The sequence below is a fragment of the Rhea pennata genome, chromosome 1, assembly GCF_028389875.1.
Source record: "Rhea pennata isolate bPtePen1 chromosome 1, bPtePen1.pri, whole genome shotgun sequence".
Lineage (NCBI taxonomy): Eukaryota > Metazoa > Chordata > Aves > Rheiformes > Rheidae > Rhea > Rhea pennata.
The window spans coordinates 192,989,949-193,007,062 of NC_084663.1; the positions used below are offsets into that span (position 1 = coordinate 192,989,949).

The 17,114-nt window shown below is 48.2% G+C and overlaps 1 long non-coding RNA gene across 1 annotated transcript in view; it reads right to left on the reverse strand.

Moving 5' to 3' along the window:
• Nucleotides 1-4,277: 4,277 nt before the first annotated feature.
• The window catches only part of LOC134135597 (uncharacterized), a 71,089-nt gene continuing 58,252 nt past the window's right edge, over nt 4,278-17,114 (reverse strand). The window contains exon 2 of the long non-coding RNA XR_009957318.1: nt 4,278-6,207. This is a non-coding gene — a long non-coding RNA (uncharacterized LOC134135597). The remainder of the gene's footprint in view (nt 6,208-17,114) is intronic.

Consider the following 17,114-nt stretch of genomic DNA (forward strand, 5'->3'; position numbering starts at 1 on the left):
TGAGCCTCTTTTTCTCACTAGGGCAATTTTAATAACACAAAACGGACCGAAACCAAGCGGCTCTGCAACTCCGAGGCCCCGGCCCAGAGCGGCGGCGCGGGGCAAAATATTAACGAAATGCGGCGCGCGGCTGGGGAGGATACCAGCCCCTGGGAAGCCACCTGGATGTTAATATAATTGTCGTGTGATGCACTGGAAAAAAAACAAAATCAGGTCTTTTTAGAAAGCTTCAAAATAATGGGTGCCTGCCTGGGGAAATTCCCAGGTTTTTGGAACGGTTTCCAAAAAAACGTTTTTACGACAGAGACAGATGGACAAATCGCTACCGTGGCGCCCGGCTCGGTGGCCCCCCCAGGCCCCGGCCCCGCGGGAGGCTCTGGCCCTCGTGGGCTTTCGAGCGGGATCGCCTGTCAGGAGCAGTGAACCTCAGCTCTCAAAAATCATCGCACTGGTGCAAAATCACGTCCACATAAACGAGGAAAAACCTTGTTTCTTTTTTTTTTCTTTTTTTTTTTTGGGGGGGGTGGTGGTGGTGGCGGCGATTGCAGCCGGCAGCAGAAGACCCTTCCCGGAGCTCGAGCCCTGCTGCTCCCGAGCCTGCGGCCAGGACCAGCCAAGGGCCACTGGACCGCCGCTGGCTCTCTCGCCGCCCGGCTGTTAGCCGGGACCGGGGCCGCCTCTCCGGGGGCCGGGAACGGGATCTCGCCGCCTCTCCGGAGGCCAGGGTGGCGACGCGGCTCTCCGAAGCCCGCCCCGGCCTGCCGGGAACCCCGCGAGCGGCTCCGCACGGATCTGCTGGGACATCACAAGCGATCAGGGCTGCACGAGCGGCGGTGCCGATTCCCCAGCGTTCGTGGCGTTTGATCTGAGGAAATCGCCAGCGAGCCAGGAAATGTCAAGATTACATCACAGGCAGGATTTTTTTTTTTTTAAAGCACTGAAAAAGCGCTTGTTAAAGCCCGTTCCTCTGCAGCACGATCCCAGCTGCTTTCATTTTTTGCTTTGCATTTCAACTTTACTGGATCAGGCAAGCAAATCCTCCCCCAAAATATCGCTTTACTTTCCTCTCCCTTTGATTTACAGCCCTTTTGCTGAGCTTGGCTCAGGCATCTTCCCTCCCTTCCAGCACCTCGTGGGGGCCAGGGGAAGGAGCCGGCGCGGTGCCGGGCCCTCTCCCGAGAGGCCGTGTGCGCAGGGACGTGGACCGGCGCGTCTCGCGGTCTCGCGCGCTGGCCTGCGACCCCGCAGCCCCCAGGGCAGCCTGTCGAAAGGGTCTCCAAGCACCCCTGCAGCGCCACGGACCTACCGAAGGTGCTCTGAAAGAGCTCTTTCGCTTTGGTTGTTTTCCCTCGACGTGCAAGTCTGGCGGGAGGGGGACCGCTGCTTTCCCGCTGTGCACTGAGCGCTGCGGCCACGAGCTCGGTGTGAAAGACTGATGGGGGAAGAGCTGCGTCCTGCAGTGGAGATCCCGGTGGGCTCGAGCTGATCCTGCCTGGCCCGTGCCAGCCTGTCCGCGGCACTGGCAAGGACAGGTTTAAGGTATTTCCCGGTACTCTGCTTGGACACGGGCACGTGTGGAGCTTGGTGGGGCACCACCAATGCCACAGTCACGCGAGCCAGGAGAAGGTGGTGAGGACATGGCCTCGGAGCTACCAGCTCCTCTCCTGGACATCTGCACAGCTGTGGGGTGATGGCACCAGGCAGCCTAGCGTTGGACTCTGTAGCACCAGCCATCAGGGAAGAGCTTCAGGAATGGGAAATATTGGGTCAAAATCTAAAGCTGGTGGGATCATTCGCTCGCCTGAAATGAGGGACACCGAGGGAGCTGTGGTCTTCTGAGGTGACACAGTCTCCTGGCCCCTGCATGAGGTGGGACCTTCCTGGCGTGCCTTTGTGCCCAGCAATTTAGCTTGGAGTTTGACTTAGAGAGATAACGAACCCACTGAGGAGATGATGCCACCTCCAGACCTCCACAAGTTGAACTGAATGAAAACCTGCCCAACTTCATAGTAAATCTGCACCGTATGGTTTCCTATTTAGCCACTAATTTCGCAACACCATTAAGGAGCGTCCAGCAGAGTGTGTGACCCACATATGTTGAAATTCTTCTAGGGTCTCCGTTTTGATATATGTTGAATGTGTTTTTATAAAATGAAGATTTATTGGAACCTGGAATTTTTATGGCTTCAAGGTTCAATTGACTCCAGATTTTAAGTTTTTCCTTTTTGGAAGATTATTAGAATGTTTAAAAGAACCCCAAATAATCGCATTTGGTCTCGGACACAAATGAAATTCTAAGCCAAGGCTGACACCTTTGTGCTTAAGTTATACTATAATGTCAAAGCAAAAATTTACCATCCCATATTATGTGTTCCATATGCGATGCCCCGTTGCAGATATAGACACATTGCAGAAGTTATGTTGGGCTTGTTTCTTTAAAATTAGTATCTGTGCCGTAATGAAGCCAGGAGTTTGCACTGAATCCAAGGAAGAGCAAGTCAGCAAAAAATGCAAGCATGTATAATTAATGGTAATGCGTGTTACGTTACAAATGTGCACTTATGTTCTTTATTTTTCTTGTTAAAGCGCAGAGATGCCCTTGCTTGCCTCATCACTCATGAAAGCAGTCTATCTGAAAACATATTTAGAATTGCGAGAGTATGTGTTGAACACATTCCTTATTTTTATATAATACTAAGCATAATCTCAAGCTCGTGAAGGCTGACCTTAGTCAAAACCAGACCTCAGCTCCCGTTTGGTATCGGAGCAAAACAGAAGCAAATCCGGTGCCTTCTACCAGGTTATTTTGGATTTGCATCAGGCCAGGTGAGAAGGGGAAGGCTCGGGGCGCCGTGCAGCCCTGCGGAGGCGGCGCCGCTCGTCCTCTGCGGCCCGCCGAGCACCGGCAGCGCCGGCAGCATCGGCAGCATGGACCGCGCCGGCCTCGAACCGGCAGCATCGCCGTGCGCCCAGCCCGAGCCCGGCTCGCTAGTTACTGCGCGGTAAGCAAACAAACAGGCTTTTCACCAGGTTTTTAGGGCCTTATGCCAGTTAAAGTGGGGGGGGAGGGGGGAAAAAAAAAGCCCAACAAATTATTGCAGCATTGGGGGGGGGGGGAGCCCTGAATGAAAATGATTATTCATGTGAATGCCAGAAATATATCTTGTCATAAACGCCGGCTTCCACATCTGCTTCGCCACTCGAGGATTCTTTATAAACATTTGCTTTAATTTTATCTAACAGCCTGTTCGCAGACGCGCAATCCAAAAATACGTCCTCCTCGCACTATCCTGACTTTGGCAGGGGCCCAAACATAAGGTTCAGCTCCTAGTTCAAAAAGCTCGTCTTTAAGAATCGCCTACGAGCTTGAGTTAATCGCAAATCGGTCCAGTTTCCTCTGGGGAGCCCTAATGGGATGCAGAGCTCCCACCTGCCGGCGGCTGCTTCGAACCGGCGCTGGGCCGGGAGCGATCGCAATTTTCCAGTGGGGAGGAAAAAAGAAAAAAATTACGCAGCAGAGTCCGGTCTGCTCTGCGGGTCCCTTGGCCCCAGCCCCGCAGCGCCCGAAAAGGGAGGGAAAAAGCTCCCTGGGGAGGGACGCAGCCGAGCCCGGCGCCCCGGCGCGTTTGGAGCTCCTGCTGCCTCCCGTTACAGACGGCGAGATGCAGAACGTCTCGCGCGCTGCTCTCGCGACCCGGCAGCACTTTTACCCTCCTTTAAAGAGAAAGGGAAAACAGAGGGAAATTACCAAAACTGGAGGACGTTAAGTCAGCGCCGCTTCCCCGAAACTCCTTCAGAGAGCCGCGGCCGAACAGCCCGCGTCACACCTTCTCGTCCCGACAGGCTCCAGCATGACATTGATTTTCCTGCTGCTGATTGCTTGGGGAAAGCGAGAAGGATATTTCCTATCTTTTTCACCCACAGCAAAAATTTTTAACGTCACCCTAGAAGTGTCTTGCTGCTGCCACGAATATACCAAATTATATGCATAAACTTCCAAAGAAATCAGTGTGCGAAATACTGTGAAATGTAGCATTCTTTGAAATGCAGAATTTAGTACTAATTAGCCAGATAATGGAAAACATTTAATAATTATTCCGTTTGACAAAGCAAGTCACAGCTTTTAAACATCTAAGTTTGCGGTGATAAAGAAATATTAATGAACTGGCACATCTTGATGTCCAGCAGAAGAGAACGTTTAATAGTTTCCCTTTATGGTTCACTTGTTTATTTAAATTACTTGGAAGATAAAACAGCCGCAAACATAACCAATACTGTTGGGAGGGTTAATAATAAGCAGGTTTTATTTAGCGTTACAGCGAAGGATTAAATGGAGTAAAATAAAGCAGGCAGGCATTTCCAGCGAGCCAGATCCGATTTCCGACACGTGGAGGGAGAGTGGCGGCAGCTCCCCGGGAATTCGGGCCGCTGCACAGGCGCGCGGGGCCCACGGCGTGCGGGGCTTTGGGCTTGGTTTGAACTGGGCTGAAGCGTTCCAGCCAAGGCCGCGGTACGCCGAGCCGTGGTTTGAAGCAGTGCAATAATAATGCACTTTAGCTTTAAATTATACGTTGCGTATTGGAAATCTTGCTGGTCTGTAGATTACATTTAAGAAGATATTTTATTATCTGAGAACATCTGCTTATTAGCTGCATTCGAGTGCTACAGCGGTATCTGGGGGGCGTGCTGTGGGTGCTCCTGACGTAACCAAATTCCCTGTAGCCTTAGCACAATTTTGGATAAGCCCTAGCCAGGAGGGAGCGCGTGGAGCTTCCCGGTGCCTTTCGTTGGCTGGTCACCCGCTGTGCCCTGGTGCACTGTGTCCGGCCGGGGGCTGCGGGGTCCTTCCCCCCAGGAGACCTGCTCAATGCCTTCAGCTGCTTGAAGGGGGTGCAGAGGTGGTGGAGCCAGGTTCTTCGTGGAGGTGCAAAGAGAGGAGCAAGAAACAGGAGTCGCAAAGGGAATCTCCATGGGGAGTAAGGAAAATGTGTTTCCCGGGAGGGTGGATAACACTGGTGCCAGCTGCCCGGGGAGGCGGTGGAGTTGCCGAGCTGGGAGAGCTTCAGGAGGTGCTGCACCAAACCCTGGACAACCCTTCCCTCAGCCCTGCTTTGCGCCCGTGTCCCTTTCAACCTGAATTACTCTGCTTGGAGCCTGCAGGCAGTGGCAAAATTCCCCTGCTGGTGCAGCGGTTGTGCTCCTTCTCCTGGCCGTGCTGGCAGCGGGAATCGTCAAACAACACGCTATAAAAACAGCACGGTTTCGCTCATCTGCTTTTTATCTCCTCATCCCTCGCACGTATATAAACCGGGGCACGGGGCGCTGGAAACGTGCTCTCCCTGGTGTCCTCAGGGCCAAGGTGACGGCAGGCACGTCGCTGCCCATGGTCCAAGGCGGTGATCCAGGTGATCCCCAGATTTCTGGTGGGGAATAACAGCTGTGGGCAATGCAAGGAAAGGTGGTAGGAACAGCAGCAGAATCTGAGGAAGGGCAACGCACCCTACGTGGAAGACAGATGAAGTTAAACTAGTAAACAGAGAAATTAATAATTATGAAACATTCATAGGTTTCCTGGAGTCATTTCCCTCCTTTCGCAGCATTTTGCTGAGTGCTACAGAATTCAAGCCATTATTATTTTAAGACGTTTTTGACTTTTCTGGCTGCAAAAATAGTCATCACTTGTAAATTTACTACATTACTGTCTTCTCTGGTCCGCAGCCAAGGGGGATGGAAACAATAGAAGAAGTGTGAACTTTCTCCTTCATCTCAGTGAACATTAACTTCAAAGCCAAGTTGTAAACTTTCAGATGTAATGACTATTTGTCCAAAAGAGAAACACATCAGTTGGATCAATGAATGTAAGTTATAAAACACAGAGGTTACATTTGCTAAACACTTGGGGGAAAAAAAATGTGATTGTATTTGGGGGCTGGGGGTGAAATTACTGCTGTGCTGTTGGGGCTTCTCTCTGTTCTGCTGAGCGATCCTTGGGGGCAGAACCAGGGGCGCCGTGGGTCGTCGTAATTCCTACGCGAGAGGTGTTTTGGTCCCCAAGGAGGCCCAGTCGCCCCGTCGCGCTGTGCTGTCGCCATGCCCTCACGGCGCGGAACTGAACCGTCTTCATCATGGGGACTTCCGAGGAGCGACCCCGCGGTCGTGTCAGCAGCCAAAAGCAACACAGCTTTCTGGTTTTCGCTTGAAAATTATCTGGGAAAAAAGAATTAGAACAAGAGTGCCTTTTCCTTGCTGCAGCTCCTGTGGCTTACATATTAAAAATCTGGATACAAGAAAAATTACGATTTTTGACTTTTTTTCCAAAGATAACGGTTTCACGCGCCTTTAAAGAAAACTTCCCTTCTCCTCTTGTTCGTTATGGCTTGAGCGAAGAGACCAGACCCAGTTTTGACTCTGGGTGGTCAGAGTATGGGCTTTGTACATGGCAAACTGTGCACTGGGAAAATTTGCAGCACGGAGGACTGATCCACTATTTGGTTGAAAAAAGAAAGAAAGTAATCCAGAGGGGTTGTTCCTAGACACCAGCGTCTCCTTTCTCCAGCTATGGGAATGCTGTCCAGACCCAGGCAATTCCTATCTGAGGAAGGAGGGAAGGAAGTGCCAGAGTACGAAAAGCGATTTGTTCTGAAAGCTCCATAACATCTTTTGCCGACATCTTTTTTGAATCAGCCTCGTGTGAACAAGGAAGAGCCCAGGAGAGCCGTGTCCTCCGCGTGGGAGAGCTGCTCCGGGGGATGTCATTTCTCTCATCAGAAAGTCGAGCAGAAAGGCTGAAGAAACAGCAGCAAAAACAGCACATGCTGCAGGCTCCTTAGCTGCTCTCCTCCCCATAACGCCCTATCTGTGTCTCGGATATTCAAGCCCGGTCTTGGCAAAGGGATCTGCTAGAGCAATCCCCTTCCCTTGCATGGAAACACGTTTTCTACCTCCATGGGACCAGTCTTGGGCTCCCGAGCACTCTGGGAGCAGTGACCTATTTTATTATATAGTCACGAAGCAATGGCCATTCTCAGGTCCCGTATAAATAATAAATAGTAGCTACATTTGTAAACGGAGACCTGCCAGATGCTTTGAGTACAAGATGTGAGATTTACTGTGAAAAAAATGAAGAGGAAAATAAGAATCCTGAAAGCTTTCTACCTCGCTGTGCAGCTGCGTTGAAAAGGTGAAGTGAGGATCAAAGGGAGCACGCTACTGCTCTCCAAAGGTGCTGTGACGCTCTGCCTGCTAGAATAGACACTAGTTACCAAGCAGCAACGCTATGAAAAGCACAAATGTGCACTTTGCTCCTAAAATGATATGAAAGCCAGAAGGATGCCAGATTAGATTTAGGAAAGCACATATGCATGTGTTGCTTTCCTAGGACTTGTGCCACTCCTTAAAATCCTCTGTTGCTCTGCATGAAAGCATAAAGCATGGCTGTGGGCACTCGCTCCCACAGAAGCACAATTGCAATTACTCTCTGGGAGCTGCTCAGTGCTGCTGATAGTCTTTGAGACCTGCAGTGAGTGACTACAGTAGAAACGGAGAGCACTGCAAGTATTTTGGGGCAGGGCTATTACAGGTAATGCTCAGTACACAAAACAGCTCCTTAGAAGGATTACACCTCCCCCCGCCCCCCCCCCCAACACACAAACCTCTAACCTTTTGGCATTTTTATTTTATAAAGGAAAAGATGCTCTGAGGTGCAAGTTTGGACTGAAGCCCAGATGTGTGTGCTCTGGGATTTCAGCCACTTGGACAGCATCTCCGATGCAAAGTCTTGTATCATGGCTTACCCTGGTGGCTGAAATCCCAGCATAGCTCAGCTCTTAATTTAGCCATTGGCCAGAATTACATCATCAATGCATCAACAGCGAATGCCACTCGTTCACTTTGTGTGTCTAAAGGCGTTTTCAGCTTCTGGAGAGGTAAAGGAAACGTGACAGCCAAGCGAGGTCTAGTGTTAGTGTCTGGAACAACTGTGTTTCAGCAAAACCTCCTTCCAAAAGCCATACACTGCATAACAGATGGCACATCTGTCTCTGCTTCCAGTGTGATCTCACTGATCACTGCTTTGAGAATCTAGCATTCAGGGTTAATCAACATGAGCTGAATTATAGTAAAGATTCACGTGACAGTGGAAAAACTGCAGAGTTTCATTTCTCCAAGTTGTCCCCTTGAACAGAAGGATTTCCTCTCTGTCTGAATTCTGCCAACAACCCCATGATCCCTGCAAAGCCAGGTCTGCTGCTGGCAGAGCTTCTGCCTCTGCTAGGTCCCTGTCTATCTGAGAGTGGTTGATTCTTCAGTCCAGCTGTCAGACTAAAAACTAAACACACACACACAGTAAAGGCCAACCGAAAATTAAGTTTTGGCTTGATTGCTGCTGGACTCAACTGAATTTGAAAAAAAATAATGATATGGATATGGGTTAGAAAGACCCCAAACGAGCCCACAGGGATGGAAGGACAAATTCTTCAGAAGATCTTGGCATCACTCATAAGGCTTATGAAGAAATGCTATCATATATTATAATATATTGCCTATGACACACTCAGAGCACATAAAACACTAGTCCAACCCCCTTCCGTTTCTCATACAGAAAAAGGTCTGAAAAAAGGTTTGTCCTTTGTAAGAAGCAGTAATGTAGCCAGGAGGCCAGGCAGCTTCCAGGGCATGTTAGAGTCTGGAGTGCAGCAAGACAGGAGACCAGCTTAGCTGGCTCTGCCTACATTGCTAAATAAAAGAGGGCAAAGCAGCACTGCCTGGCTCACCGCCACCTACAGCTTGTTCCCAAAAAAGAAGTCTTGTCTTGGAAACAGCAAACTGAAGTGATCCAAACCTGAGCCACAGAATTAGCTAAAACCAAGTAGTGCGGATGAACAGGAGTCCAGTCCTTGAGCCTGTTCCCCTGGTTGGCTACATAGACATGCCCGTTGGATATGCCTACACTATCAAATAATTTAACTCCCCAGCTGACTCATGGGTCCTTGTTCCTGATCGTCCCTGTCATGATTGCTAGCATGTGCCTGGGCTCTTCTTTGGAGTCAGATGAGCGGCTCTCCCCAAACACTAAGCAGTGCTGCTCTGCACATAGCTACTCCAGGGACAGCTTTCAAGAGCAGCATGGGCAAGCTCTGCCTCCCTCCCTACACAATTCTCTTCCAGCATAATCCCAACAGCTTGTCCATCCTCTTGCTCTCCTGAATGTTCTTATGTCTCAACATCTGCCCATTTTACTCTATGGAAACACAACTTTGGTGAGCTACATCATCATCTCCATGGCATCAGGAATTTTGACCTGAAGGGAAAAAAAAAACCTATAAAACAATAATTATGTCTTAGAGCCACAAACACAATGCACAAGGCCAAGCTGGGTCAAGTGCCATGTCATGCAGCCAAGGCCAACTTGCTTTGCATGATCTAGCACTCTGCAGTGTAGACACAAGCACTCTGAACTGCCAACTCCTGGCTCCCACGTAACTCTCCAGCGCGGGTATATTAGCCATATAGATAGAACCATTCCTGCCCTATATGGTCCACTGAACAGTGTAAATAATTTATATATCATTATAACCTGAGCAGAAGGATTAGGAGATCCTTATTGCTAGCTGTCCCACAGCCTGCGGTTTGGCTACGGTCTCAAGAAGTAGCACATGTCAGTTCAAATCCCCGCTCTGACTGAGGCTGAGGGGGCTTTTAAACCTCTGTTCCGGAGGTTTAAGTTATCCGGACTTTCTTGTGCAATCATCAGCTTCAAAGAAGTCAAAATACTTCTCTTCAAAATATCAAAGTAAGTTATTTTCATGTTTCTAAGTTGATAAGTTAAATTTGATGAATGGTTTGCACACAAACTGGCAGATAGTTTTGGTCAACCAGAAATTGCATTTTTCAGATGCAGATTCAGATTCTTTAGAAGTAATTAACTCTACGTGGATCACCCTCCTACCCACAATCCTAGGAGAGACCAGTTTAGCTGCCCTCAAAAAGATTGACTCATTTCCTTGACTTTAATATAGCTGCAAGGTGGACCAACCCTCTGCCAGTTCTTCTGTTTGGAGATGTTGAAGCTCTTTCGGGTAGTCTCCATCCCTGGCTTTGGGCTGCTTCTTCCTCAACTGCACCTCTCCAGCTGCTGTGAGACTGGCCATGTAAAACTTGTGCATGTTGCTCACATGGCTTTTGCATGCCTAATGACAGCCAGAAGATGTGGTCCCCTGAGATTGTGCTTCATTACTGGACTTTGTTTCTTCATTAAGGATTTTTATTTACTGTCATTGATGTTTCTATGTCCTTGCTTCAGGATGCAACTCTTTATGACACCCGTTAGGTTATTCTGTCTGTTGTCTGTTATATTTTAACCACCTTGTTAGGGAAAGGAGGTGCTTGACAAACACAGTAATGCTAATTTTTGTTGTCAGGACACAGTAATGAGACTCCACGGGTGACTTAGCTGGGAATGGCCACATGCTCTTTGAGGACATGTTTCTGGGCCCTGATTTTTTTTGCTGCTTCCCTCACTGTGCACACCAGCATAAATCAGTGGGTTACACAAAGCACAGCAGAGCCATCACAGGCATTTGAAATGGCAGCCTCAGCATTTGCGTGGTAAACACAGACTACAGGAGGTGAAATGGTTGGATTCGCAGTTGTATTTCTTTTAAAGCTGATTTATTTTAAAAAGAATTTCATGGTGCGTGCAGCTAACGGAGGCAGCCAACAGACACAGAGGTTTGTGCTGTAGTTTCTGGGGCTCTGCTTTGAAATTTTCCAGATCTTCTGGGAATTTCTTCTGAGATCGGTTGGGATCTCCTGGGAACCCTTTGGGGAATGTCTGGGTGCTGCTATTGGGCAAGGACAGCAACAGGCAGCTGTGACTGCCAACAGGCTCCAGTAAGTTCCAGTGGACTCTGCCAGCTATTCCTGATCAAAAGAGACTTGAGCTTTTGTTGTAGTGGACCCCAGTGCAGGAGGGCCACATGCCTTCAGCAGGTATCATGGGGCAGCCCTACAGTAGTGCTGGCCCAGAGTGTGGACCTGCTCTGGGAGGGGGTAGTTGGCTGCACAGCATCAAGGCTGGCAAGAAAGACCAACTGCATCTTCTCAAGACTCTTTGACTACAACAGCCCAAGTTCCCACTGCACCACGAGAGCCAGGGGGGAGGATCTGGGGTGGGAAATGAAGATTCCCACCATGGTGAAGGCTGGGAGTTGGGGACTTCCAGCCCCAGGAGCATGGCTGTGCTCTGCCTGCAGATCCACAGGGGAGAGTGTTGGTGCCCTCATAGCTCTTGAGGGACTGGGAGCTCTCTCCAGTGGAACTCTACCTGCTTGGACACCTGAGCCTTGCAGCAGCACCTGGAGGAGGTGGCAAGTAATGGCAGCGGGGGACTCCCTGCTGCAAGGACTGGGGCCTCATCTGCTGACCTGACCTGCTGTCTGGGGGGGGGGGCTGCAGCTTACTGAGGGCTCAGATCCAGGATGTTGTTGACATTGCTGAGGTTTGTCCAGCTGTTGAACTGTCACCCCTGCTGCTCTTCCATGCGGGCACCAGTGATATGGGCGAGAGAGACTGGAGCGCATCAAGTGTGACTACATGGCTCTAGGAGTGAAGGCCAAGGGCATGAGGGCCAGATGTTCTCAATTCTGATGGTGAGGGGAAAGGCTTGAAAAGGAGTGGATGGATCCTGCAGATCAATAACTGGTTGCACAGCTTCTGTCAAGAACAGGAATTTGATTTTTCATAACTATGAGATCCTCTGAGGATCAGAGATTTCTAGGAAGAGATGAGATCCACCTGATCAAGCAAGGGCAAAAGCATCTTTGCTAGCAGACTGGCCAACCTGATGGGGACAGTGGAAACTGTCTCTCCTAACATCTTCAGAGCCAAGCTGATGAAGTATGGGCTAGATGAGCTGACAGTGAGGTGGACTGATAACTGACTGAACAGCAGAGCTGAAAGCACTGTGATCGGTGGCACAAAGTCTAATTGGAGGCCAGTGAGTAGCAGTATACCCTAGCAACTCAGTGGTACAAAGTCCACCTGGAGGATATGGGGGATACCATCCCCCAGGGGTTGATACTTGGGGCATCTTGGGACATCTTCATTAATGATGCGGATGATGGGACAGAGTTATCAGCAAGTTTGAAGATGATACAAAACTGGAAGGAGTGGCTGATACACCAAATGGTTGTGCTGCCATTTGGAGGGACCTTGACAAGTTGGAGAAATGGCTGACTGGAACCCCATGAAGTTCAGCAAAAAGTGCAAAGTCCTGCATCTGGGGAGGAACAACCCCATGCATCAATACAGCCTGGGGCCAGCTAACTTGGAGCAGCTCTGCAGAGAAGAACTTAGGAGTCCTGGTGGAGAACAAGCTGTCCATGAGCTAGCAACGTGCTCTGGCAGCAAAGGCAGTCAGTGGTCTTGTGGGCTGAATTAGGAAGAGTGTTGCCAGTAGGCTGAGGAAGGTGTTCCTTCCCCTCTACTCAGCCTTGATGAAACACACATGGAGTATGCTGGGTCCAGTGCTGGGCTCCCCAGCACAAGTGAGACAGGGATGAGAGGCAATGGACACAAGCTGAAACTCAGGAAATTCTATTAAAAGATAAGAAGACTTTTCTACTGTAAGGGTGGCTGTGTTCTGAAACAGGTTGCCCAGAGAGGTTGTGGAGAGTCCATCCTTGGAAATACCTAAAACCCAACCATACATGGTCCTAGGCAACCTGCTCTAACTGACCTTGTTTGAGCAGGAGGTTGGACTAGATGATTTCCAGAGGTTCCTTCCAACTTCAACTGTTCTGTGATTCTGTGAGATTTGTTTTCAGTATACAGCACGACATTTTAAAGTATTCCAGGAAGTCTTTCCTCAGTACAGGAAATTCATCTTTAAAGCCCAAGCAGCACATTGAACCTTTATCAAGCCAGAGTTTCAGGAGCACTTTAACCATCTAACACACTAAGGGAACGCAAAACATGCCGTGTGAATCAGATGTTTCTATTGCTACAACCATATAATCAAAAGTTTCTTGTACAAAACCATTTGTTGTCAGGACAGAGTGAGTCAAGTCTGTGTGATTCAAGCTTTTGGAGCAGATTTTGTAAAATATCTGGAGGAGTTACTTAGTGCCACCCAGTGTTGGCAGCTAGAAAAAGAAAGGTTAAATGTCATTAAAACTGGGTTTTGCTTAGTGAAATGGGGAAAAAAAATACAGTTTTGCTTTCTGTATCATGAGTGAGCAATTCCTTAGCAGTTATGCAGCGCTGAAGTCCAGGAAATAGTTTTCCCTCAGCAGAACTGCGGCTTAGCTCTTGTTTTTTTTAAAAAAATGTTTTGTTTGTTTTATTCACTTTTCAAAGCACATAATCAGTTTCAAGAGATGTAGATGTGCTCTGCTGTCACAGAACTCACTTCTCTAACCTTACCTCAGTCTACAGAGAATTGTGCTGACTTTTTTGGTGAGATGTTCAGGAATTTAGATCAGAAATGACTATTTAAGACATGACTCTCTCCTAGGATAAGTAGAGTACAGTTAAAACTTTACCTTTTTTCCTCCTCTTATCTCAAATGTTGCATATGGCCTGGCTTTTCCTTAAGGCCTTTTAAATTATACAGGATCTCACATTTCAGGCAGGGAAATAAATTCTTTCCCACTTACAATCCTTTGATAATTGAATAACTGTCCTTAAGCTTTTGTCCTCCAAAGGGCTCCACAAAGATTATTAAATGTCACTGTCCCATTTCACAGAGTGGGAAACTGAGGCATGGAATAGGCACGGCGCATCGCAGAGCAGCCCTGAGTCAGGCCTGGGAGGGAGCAGACTAGGAGCTGCACTCATGAAGGGGAAAATAAGGCATTAATGCTTGATGCTCTGGATGTCTGGGGTGGTGAGAGGATCCCAGGGCAGTAGTTTCATCTGCAGTGGCTACAGCAAGGAAATCCTTCTTCAGCCATTTATAATGTTATGGGTTCCTTCACTCTGCCTGAAGTAGTCTCATTGCCCCCTGAAAAGAGGACATCATAGCAGAGGTCTGAGCAGCTCTCTGCCAATCCTGCATTTAAACTCGTAGGATATGGAGGCCCCAAAAGACACTGATACAGGAGATTACTTTGAATTCATATAAAATTTGTACAGTAACATTCAGAGTGTTTGCACTCTGAAGCCTGGCTTCATAAGTTACACACTAGTTGCCTGTGTTTCTGGGTAGGAGAAACCCCTAGCTCTGCTTGTATTTTCTTCTCCCATTCGTGGAAGCTCTGCAGATCCCCCGGTTACACAGCAGATCACTTGGATTTCTGCCTGCTGACAATAAACTTCCTTCCTAACTTACCTTTTACTGAGCTCTTGGAAACAGTTCAAGCAGTGTGGCCACAGATCTCCTGTCTGAGAGCCAACGTATTCACGGTGGTTTTTTTTTTTTCTTTTTTTTTTCTTCCTTGCCAGTCCTGTGAGGCTCCTTGAGGACTTGGGAGCAGAGCTGGCGCTTTTTGGCCTGTGTCAACTGCAGAAAGACCTCTATGGTCATTAGCTACATAATCATGTTTCACTAAACCCCGGATGTCCTAGGTGCTCTTCATGACTATAGGACTCTCAGTCCTCCTCCCAAATTGCTTACGGTTTAAAACCGAAGTCAGGAAATCACTAATTCCTGCGATTACTGCTCAGCCTGTGCCTCAGGAACTCTTCAAAAAGAGTGTTTTCCCCAATAGGGGCCACAAGACAAAGTAAACACAGAAGCAGCTGGGTGGAGAACGGCTAACAGGCAAGTACTGCATTCATGGGAAAAAAAAAATCAGCGCATATGACCCTGGTTAATAGGGCTGTAGGTCTACAATGAGAGACACAGTCCCTGTCCCCAAAGTTTCCCAGTCTAAACAAACAAGCAAAATAACAGAAATAGGAACGGCAGAAGTCCCAGACCCTGAGAGTCCCTGCGTTACACAGACTAACTCTGCTCAGTTTGCAGGTCTGAGGCGTTTTAAACCTATAAATAAACTAGGGACGTTAATGATGCCATTAATCTTCACTGGCTGCCTTCCCAGCTATTTTTGGTGGAGAGGTTATCTCGTATCTCCCAGCAAAAGTAGGTCTGGACAGGAGGGACTCACAAGCCACAGATACTGGACCGTGGGCAGAGAGGCCACCACCCACGATGGGGACTGCTGTTCTGGCCCTTGGGAGCCTTGGTCTCCTCTGCTACCCTTCAAGAACAGAAAGTGACATCCGGTGCCATTGTAGGGCAAAAGCCTAGGACAGGTTAGGGTGCCCCTGAAGCACCTGGCTCGGTGGGGCAGCAGCCGGGGGCAGGTCTCTGTGGAAAATGAGGTCTCCACTGAAAGAGGAGAGCTTTGTGCCCTGTCACTGATACTCAATGCTTCCCTTGATCTGCTCTGAGTTAGGTCACCATCCTTGGACATATTCAAAAGTTGTCTGGGCACAGTCCTGGGCAGCCTGCTCTAGATGACCCTGCTTGAGTGGGAGGGGTGGAACAGATGATCTTTAAAGGCCCCTTCCAACCTCAGCTGTTCGCTGATTCTGGGAGGTCTATATACAGGCACACCAACATGTCCTTACCTTATCAGCTGGGGGTAGGACACTAGATGAGCTCAATTAGTCCTCTTCACTAACTTCTAAAAATGGGAGAATAGCAATCCTAGGACCATGTCTGTCAGGAAGAACATCTGCCTCATACCCACCCTCAGTGCTCAGACCACATTAGGCTGTCAATGGTAAGCTCCCTAAGCTTATACTACAAACATACCACCTTATTTATTTTTTTCTGCTACAGTGGGCCAAAAAAATGAATTAAAAAAAAAAGAAAGAAAGAAAATGATCTCTCCTTTTATCAGGATAAGTGAAGTTCACACTTACTGGAAATAGGATCCTTTGAAAACCAAGCCTACATACGGTTTTCCTTTGAATGGCCTGCTGAAATACCCAAGATGGTCAGATACAGCCACATGTGCCTAGAGAAATAAGTGTTCCTGTATCATCAGATAAGAATGCTAGCCAACCTTTTCTTTTATCTTCTGTAACTAGCCCAAGAAGCTGTGACATTCTCTATCTAAATTATATCACACAGGAGTTGTTCACACTCTGGTCCCAGGTGACATTTAGCTACTGCATGTTGGATTCCTAGGACTTACCCTTCTGAAGCATTCAGTGGATACGATTCATTTTCTCCACCTTCTAAGAAAGCACTCCTCTTTTTTTTTTTTTTTTTTTTTTTTTTTTTTTTGGTGCAGTTTATTTCTCAAATTCTTAATACCAGCAGTGGTCTGGAGCTCCCTTGCTATTATATATCTACTACAAAAATTATGAGAGATTTGGATGTTTTTCTTACCTTAATAATGACATTTTTGGACCGGTGTCAGAACTTTCTCTGTGCAAGGGCCAGGCTGCTTGACCTGGCTTGCAGCTCACAAGCAATATAACCTGATCTCCCTCGAGAATTGCTATGAAATGCATTTAATTTGCTTAGTTTTGGTTGCTTTTCCCCTGATGATATCCAAAAGACAATCTGAAAGCACTATTAACGCTACAGCTTTGATGCTGCAACAGCTCTCTATTGTTTTAAGGATTTATTAGAGACTAGCGAAAAGCACATATGAAGGACAAACTCCCACTGATTTGAGGTGTTTAGGGGTCGTGCAGAATAACAGAACAAACTGAGGGTCTCTGGAGAACGGGGCAGCATGAGTATGGTATAAAGATGCAAGGCTTGCTGTTGTGTATTACCTCAGTTTGGAAAGCAGGAATATATTGGGTCCAGCACCGCGTGCCAGATCTGTTTAGGGGAACTACGGACTCGCATGTTGATAGCTTGACCTGAGACACCTACCTTGGGCCTATCAAAGCTGATCGTACTATGGAACAGATCAAAGCTGTTCAGATCAAAATCCTTCCCACACTAATGAGCCTACAGTTTTAAACCAGTTTTCCAGTGATTTAGCAATGGCTCCTTTCTGGCCTGGCCACTGCTCCCTACTGCACGTAATTGGCACTTTGGGAAGCCTGTCAGCCCCTGCCACTCGTGAAGGAGCTGATACCTCTGGAAGTGATGATTTAGTTCAGCAGGGAGCAGGCAGTATAACAATTCTTTGGCTCCATGGAGG